This window comes from Etheostoma spectabile, chromosome 15 (genome assembly GCF_008692095.1).
Source record: "Etheostoma spectabile isolate EspeVRDwgs_2016 chromosome 15, UIUC_Espe_1.0, whole genome shotgun sequence".
Classification (NCBI taxonomy): domain Eukaryota; kingdom Metazoa; phylum Chordata; class Actinopteri; order Perciformes; family Percidae; genus Etheostoma; species Etheostoma spectabile.
Window position 1 is genome coordinate 10,582,454 of NC_045747.1, and position 7,500 is coordinate 10,589,953.

At 40.3% G+C, this 7,500-nt stretch overlaps 1 long non-coding RNA gene across 1 annotated transcript in view; it reads right to left on the bottom strand.

Annotated features, from left to right (window-relative positions):
* Positions 1–5,677: 5,677 nt before the first annotated feature.
* LOC116702883 (uncharacterized) overlaps positions 5,678–7,500 on the bottom strand; it is a 17,342-nt gene continuing 15,519 nt past the window's right edge. Inside the window, exon 3 of the long non-coding RNA XR_004335277.1 lies at positions 5,678–5,690. This is a non-coding gene — a long non-coding RNA (uncharacterized LOC116702883). The remainder of the gene's footprint in view (positions 5,691–7,500) is intronic.

Consider the following 7,500-nt stretch of genomic DNA (forward strand, 5'->3'; position numbering starts at 1 on the left):
TGTGTGTGTGTGTGTGTGTGTGTGTGTGTGAGCGCATGCACGTGCCCACTTATAAAACCTTATTTGAATGCACTCCCAACATCTAGCTGTCTGTATAAGAGCAGCAACAGCTACCTGCTGAGGTGGTCTGCCTGTATATCACAAAGCTATAATGAGCAACAGCATTCTCCCTGAACAGTCATGCCCCCTTGCTGGTGGTACCTAATGTTCACATTCAGTGGACTGCCACTCTCAAACAGTAATAATAATAATTAGAATTTCACAGTTATCTACTGTTCAGTGACTCATAAGGGGAACGTATGGCATTTGATTAGAGCTTTGGATCAGGTCAAGAAGTAACAGGTCTGACCCTCTGGTGATATTGAGCAGTGTCATAGGGAGCGATGTAAATAAAGGTAAAACCAAAGCCATCTCTGGCATCCTGTGCCTGTTAGTTAGATGAAGCACACAAGCTTTCCTTGGGGGCAAGAAGGGTATAATGTGACTGAAACTAACAATTCTTGGCCCACTCGTGCCAAAAGGTGTTTTTGATAAAACTGTCCATCAAATGTGTTTATGTTGCTAAGAAAATAATTATCTGGAGGAGTATGTTTTCCCTAAAGGTCAGCATGCTGTTTTTGTTTCTTGTCATTTTGTTTTGCACATTTTTGAAGACTTTCTGCTCTATTGATAATTTTAAGTAGTAAAATAGGTGTGTGCTGAGCCATATTGAATAACTCATTCTTGCATCCTTAGGGTGATAATGTCCCTTGATACTACCATTCATTGAGGAGAAATGTGTGGCGTGTGTGTGTGTGTGTGTGTGTGTGTGTGTGTGTGTGTGTGTCATATCTTTTAGGTGTACGTGTGACAGTGTTTTGCAATATGTCCTTGCACACACATGCCTTGTTGTGTTAGCGCAGGATCAGTGGGTGGGGGTCAGACAAATGTGTGTATGTGCAGATTAATGAGGCATCTTAATGTAAACATTCACTAAACATTCATGCTATAGTTCTACCACTCTTCCTGTTTTTACTTCACACAACACTTGATCTGCTCTTCTGCGAGGAGGAGATTTTCATCGCAATTTTATTGGTTGCTGAACACATCCCATTGAGATGGTGTGTAACTGTATTTTGACTGAAATGGAGATGCTTTGGGTTAAACTTAAGCTATATTTTCATTTTTTTTCCACTGTTTTGCCATTTGTGCTGAATTACAAGGCTCCAGTATAACTGTTACCTTGCAAAGACAAGAACAGATTAGCACATCAGAACAGTCTGTTTATTAATTTCACCTATAATAGTTACTCTCCATCTTGTACTCACTGAGGATTCAGATATACTATATTGCTGACTCAAGCTACACCCATCTTCAGAGAAGAATGGGAGTTACTCTGTTGGTCTGAGCATTTGACCTTCCAGAACCTTAGCAGTCTCAGTGGAGCTTTTATTACTGCTGACCAGTCCTCTATCCCTTCAAAACAACTCAACCAGTCCACACAAAGAATATTGTCCATGTTGGAAATTGTATGACTTTGAAAACAAGAATCGGTTTGAGTGTGTTAGCAGAAGTGTGTCTTCATTAAGCTACAACAATTATACACAGACTTTAATCCACTCATCTCCCCTCTGGCACGTGTTAACAGTGTCTGTAATTGTGAGTCTTTCTGCATTGACAGTATTACTGTGAATCTTTTTTATGTGTGTCTTATATGTAAAGGAGATTGAAGGACTTTTTCAGTGGGGGGTTGGTGATCAGGTGTGCTGTGTCAGCATCTCTCTGGCTACCCGAGGCTGCTGCCGCTGCTGCTGCCGCTGCCGCTTGCCTGGGTGAGATCTATGTCATGTGATCGCCAGCTTGACCAATCACCTCCATGGAGCAAGACTTCATACCGGAGGATGTGCAGCCAAGCATACTCTATAGCTAAAAAAATGTGTTATGGCACAGTGGGAGAGACAACAGGGTGTCACAGTGCTGTAAAGAGGGAGAAATTATGTCTTATGTTTGTTTGTGTGCATTTTGGAATGTTTTTGTTAACTTAGGCCATCATTGTTTTGTAATTCAGACTTTATAAAGGCCTTCATTGTTTTGCAAACCCTCTCCATGATGTTAAAATATCCATTTAAAAGTATTTGGGTTTGTTGCCAATATGCTTTGTAATTTTTGTACACCCTCATATACACACCAAACAAGCCAGGAAAAGATTACTTGTGTGTTCCAGCCAGCTCACACCATCCATTTCTCTTGACCTATTTCTCTATTCCCAACTCACTGCCCTATCTAGGTCTAGGACAGCCTGGTAAAAAAGATTCCATGATACAATTATGTCAGTCTGTCAGGGAATTTCACACATGAAAGACGGGAAAAGCATCGAAATTAAGTCTTTTTTCCGTTTTATACTTGAAAACGGCACCGCCCTAACATCCTGACAAATTGCCTCTCACCCTCTCCTCACACCCTGCATCACTCACCTGTGTGATGTCCACTAAAACCACTAGTGTTTGGTAATAGCATTCTTCCTGCTCATGCCTTTAGGGTAGGCTTTAGCTCACCACACCACCAAGCAATTGTCAGAAAAATGCCAGCCATTTGTGGGCTGGCAGATGAGTTAAAGATGCTTTCTCTCTTCCGCATTGTTGCAATCATACTCTCTTTCTCTTCCATCTGACAATCAGACGCAGTAGATAAATGCATTGCGAGCTTGCATGCTTGTGTATCATATCATTTCAGTGTCCATAGAAAAAATGAATATGAGTGGGACATAGGGAGAGGAAGAATGACTGAGGCCAACATTATGAAACGTGTCGGTGCATGTTTTTGTATACTTTAGTATAAATATAGTTTGAATGTTAATGTGTATACACTTTGAGTACTTGTAGTACTCCTATACTCTAATGACGACAAAAGGACTGAAATGAAAAGATTATGCACAAATCATCAATGTATCCCTGAACATATTCATTCATAAACAAATTTCTGTTAGCATAAAAAACAACCGCCTTTGCTTGTTTTTACACTCAGAGCAGCATTTACACACCTCTTGGCAATAATGTGTGCAGAACTCTAAGCGAGCATATGGTACCTGACAGGTAACATGAGATGTAGACAGCAATGCTATTAAATGCCAATGTTGCATCTCCTCCATTCCTCTCTCTCTCTTCCTCCGCCACCTCGTTGCCATGATTTGTTGGCTGGCTTGGCATATGAGGATAACACTGACTGAGTCTTGACTGAAAAGTATAATTTAACAAGTCAAGGCCCTTTCATGACAAAGGTTTTACTTAGTTTTGAGGCAGCCAATAAGAAATTAGTCATTACTTGTGTTCTAGATTGTGTAACATTATTTGAAGTGAGAGCTATAGTTGTAATTTTGTAGTGCCATTCAGTGGTAGTATCAGAGATCCATGTTGATAACCCTCCCATTCCTTCAGTGCCTCTCAGAGACAGCATACTGCATGATAGAGTTTGTGATAAAGAGCCTTTGTCAGGGGGCCATTTTGGCCATCAAAAGAGAAATGATGTAATATCGGACAGATCGCTGCTTCTCCCTTTCAATGTCACTGATTCAATCAAGAAACTAACCTCTTAACAAGCCACTGTACTGGTGGTCCACTACAAACTCAGCACTAGTGTATTATTGGCACATTATGCAAGAAACAACATGGCACACAAACAGTTTTGGGAACAGCTATTTGATGCTAACAGACTTACTTTGATTTTTTTTTTTGTTACTATCTACCTGCTACATATAAGTAGGTCCAATCACAACCAGGATGTGTTACGGGCGTGGGGGTTGACCCAGTCTGTTGCTCGTGATCTCACCTGAAACAGGAAGTGACCTCAGGGCCAGACTGAAATGCAGTAAATTAATCAGATGCAATTCAAGCTGCGAGGAATTCAGGAGCTAGAGTCTAAAGAGGATTTAATACACCACACATACTGTAGATACTGTAAGCCGTGCTTTGACAAATAACTTTTCAATTGGTGATGCAACTTTATATTACTATTTTAAACTTCAAGAACCATTTTCATTTATCATTAGGTTGCATTCATGTATTTAGAGTGAATTGTCTGCAATATATATATTATATTATAGACATATATTTGTACTACAATATATATTTTTAATCCAGTTAAAAGAAGTTTTATATCAAGTTAGTGCAGTAAGAATATTCAGCAATCTTCAACTCTGTAAGTAAACAGAAACTTTAAGAGTGGCATTGTTGTTAGAAATAACTAAGGAGACGGGCGACTCCCTATCAACATGCCCACTTCCTTCCATTCAGAAATGCCAATAGGCTCAAAACAGGAAGCACTCATCCACTAATACGAGTCCAGGGTTTCTTGTTTTTCATTTAAACTCTTGCTCTTTGATTATAGAAGATGATCTCGATCTCCCATTTTTATAGTATGCAGTAGATAAAATCTTTCATTTGCTTTGGTTGCCTAGTAACGCTCATTTGGTATTAGCTGTTTCATCACATGCGTTCGGCTTTGCCAACCCAAATGTTATATTTTCAAAATTGGTGGAGAATGTTTCTTTTAAAAGTAACAACTACTAACTAAGTAACTAACAATGGCTTGTGACAATGTTTTCATTTAAGGCCTAGGTGGCCATAAAGCACAGCATGGATCTTTGTTGAGCTCTACTTCATTGTCTATTTGATGCTATCTATTGGACATCGTTTAGGTGCAGCGGGTTTGTGCTCGGGCAGAAGTCAAGTGTAAAAGAACAGTTAAGTCATAGAGTGCTTCTTGTGGGGATTATTCACCATGAATAAAGTTATTAGAGATAACTCACTGCTTGTGTTTCCAGTGAAACATTGCTGAATGCTGCAGGCTCTCTCTCTCTCTCTCTCTCTCTTTCTCTCTCTCTCTCTCTCTCTCTCTCTGTCTCTCTCTCTTTCGGTCTCTCTTTCACTCCCTCTCTGGACATGTGTTGTGTGTGTGTGTGTGCGCACGCTTGTGTGCATGTGCGTGTACACTCCTCTCACAGTTATTCTTGCATACTTAACAGAACCGTGACCTAGTTTGCTGGACAACTACAGTAAGTGTTTTTTTCTGTTTTAGTAACCTTGTGTCCCATCAGCCCTCCGCCTTGTCATTTGGGAGGAAACTGAGTGGGCCTCTAGATGTGTTTTGCACGGCAAAGGTCTGGAGAAAAAAAAATGCAGTAAATGGAGAAATAGCCAGAGAGCATATAGCATGAACACGGCTGTGTGTTTTTGTGTGTGTTATCTATGTGAATGTGGCTGGCTGTGCATCTCATTCCAATGCTCCAGGCCGTGTGGTGCCCTGCTGAGGCCCAGGGCCACCATTCGGCTTCACTACCCTTTCCTCGCAGCACAGGACCTAGCATCTAGCTCAGCTCTTTCAGGCCCCATAGTAAGCAATTTTGTTAGCCAGGCTAGAAATGTGAGAAAACCAGTGCATGACCACTTCCTTTTTATTTTATTCTGTGGATAGACAATTGGCTAGCTGCCAAGGCAATATGTTGAAGACTACGGATGTTATTTAATTCACATTTTGATTATGTCAACATCGATTATTCATGGTTTCATAAACCATGCACAGTGCTGGGGGGCTGAGCATAAGGTTTTCCAACATTAACATATCTCTAAATAGAAATATTTATTATGAGACATATTTGTATGGAATGTGCAGCTGATGTGTAAATGGTCAACTGGGAAATTGGCACACACATTTTCCTTCAAATTTAATGGAATTACCAAGACATGGAATGTCTAAGGTCCCTGGGAAAATATGCACAATAACTTACAGTTATCCTTGGCCAGCTGTAAATACACAACCAAATTCCAACCCTATATCTTATCAGCGCTTTGTTAATGTCCAGTGATGGAGAGGTAATTTAAACAAAGTCAGGCAGTAGATTTCTTTGTGTGAACATTGTCTCAGCTAATTTATTATATTATTTTCTTGTTGTTTTTTGCATTGCACAGATTTGTGTTTCTTTTTTTCAGTGATGCATCAAAGAAAGAAGCAAGATTTTGTCTGCTTTTGATTGAACAATGACTTTGTATGTCTGAAAGGTTATTATAAACGTAAGCATTTTTACTTGAGTTAATAAATCTTGAGTTAATGAATCTGTATATTTAGAGATGTGCTTGTTTGTGTGTGTGCATTTGTATTGAGTCATCAGCAGCTCCAGGTGAAGGAATGCCTGCAAAGTGGCAGATGGTTCGTATAACCCTGGCAAAGTCTCCCTCTCCCTCCATGAGCATACCGCCCACATGGCTACCAACTCTCCCACGTGTTTACTTTCCTCCAAGTACTTATTCTACACGATATTTGTGTTGAATATATCCTCATATCCAAAATCTCCTGTAAGTTAGCTTTACATTAGGTTGTATTAGCTATACCCTAATATCACCTGTACTGTTTTCCAACCTACGCAACGTCTACTTTGTCTCTGTGCCTTCACAGCCCGTGTACAATTCTGCTTTCCAAAGAGGAAATACCATTGTCAGAAAACAAACATGCTCAAAAATGCTGTCTTCTGTCTTTGAAGATATGCTTGCATCTGTCTGTAATCTGGGTCACAATAGCCACAGCAGTTTTGGTTAGTGACAATGCCAGATGCCTGTGTTTAAACTTGGATTCCCTTCTTCTAAACAGCAACGCAATTAACTAATTGTGTATTTTACCCTTCCATTGAATGCTGTTCACTTTGTATGAGTTCTTGCTGACCAGTCAAACATTCAAGAAAAACACTCCCACACTCACATATACAAACACACAGCACTCACTGGAGAAAAACAGAAAGAGTGATAGGAATAGGATGGCCCCCCACTACTTAAACTTTCTAGCATATGCAGCTGTCAAATTGATGAGAAAGTTTGACCACTAACAGAGTGGCTTCTCCAAATCCCTATCACTGCCAGAGCTCCTGCCCCTTCTGTGCTGTTGTGTCCCTATTAGGGCCCCTCAGCTGCCAGAGTCTCCCGAGGGACACCTCTACCAGCCAGTTGGAGGCCACATTGACAGACGAGCTCAGAGCTGCATTGTAGACCTGCAAGCTACACGCTCAGCATGGTATACATGTGTCTTGTCTTTTCCTCAATTTTGTGGAATATGGATTTTTAGAGATTTTTGAGGCTGTTTTGTGTCACAGCAAAACTGAGCCAAACTTTAGTGCAATGTTTGGGTTATTTTTATCCCCCTTTGTCATGTTATCAGCAATCTGCTTTCACACTTAGCATTACAAATAATGCCAGAAACTTCTTGCACTGCTATTATTCTCTCTTTTGCTCATAGGTGTGCACACACACACATTTCCTGTATTTTTCCTCCTATATCAGTGAGCAGAGAAGATTTCCCAAAGGCTGACTAGATTGATTGGTAAGTGGTGTGACACAGTTTCTATGGTTCCATGCTTACATATTGGCATTAGGAGCGGTGATGGTAATAACTGACATCATTACAGTAAAGATCAGCTCTCTGTCGTTGGTGACTTCATATGGAACATGTATGCAACACTGCATATTCAACTTTTCTGCC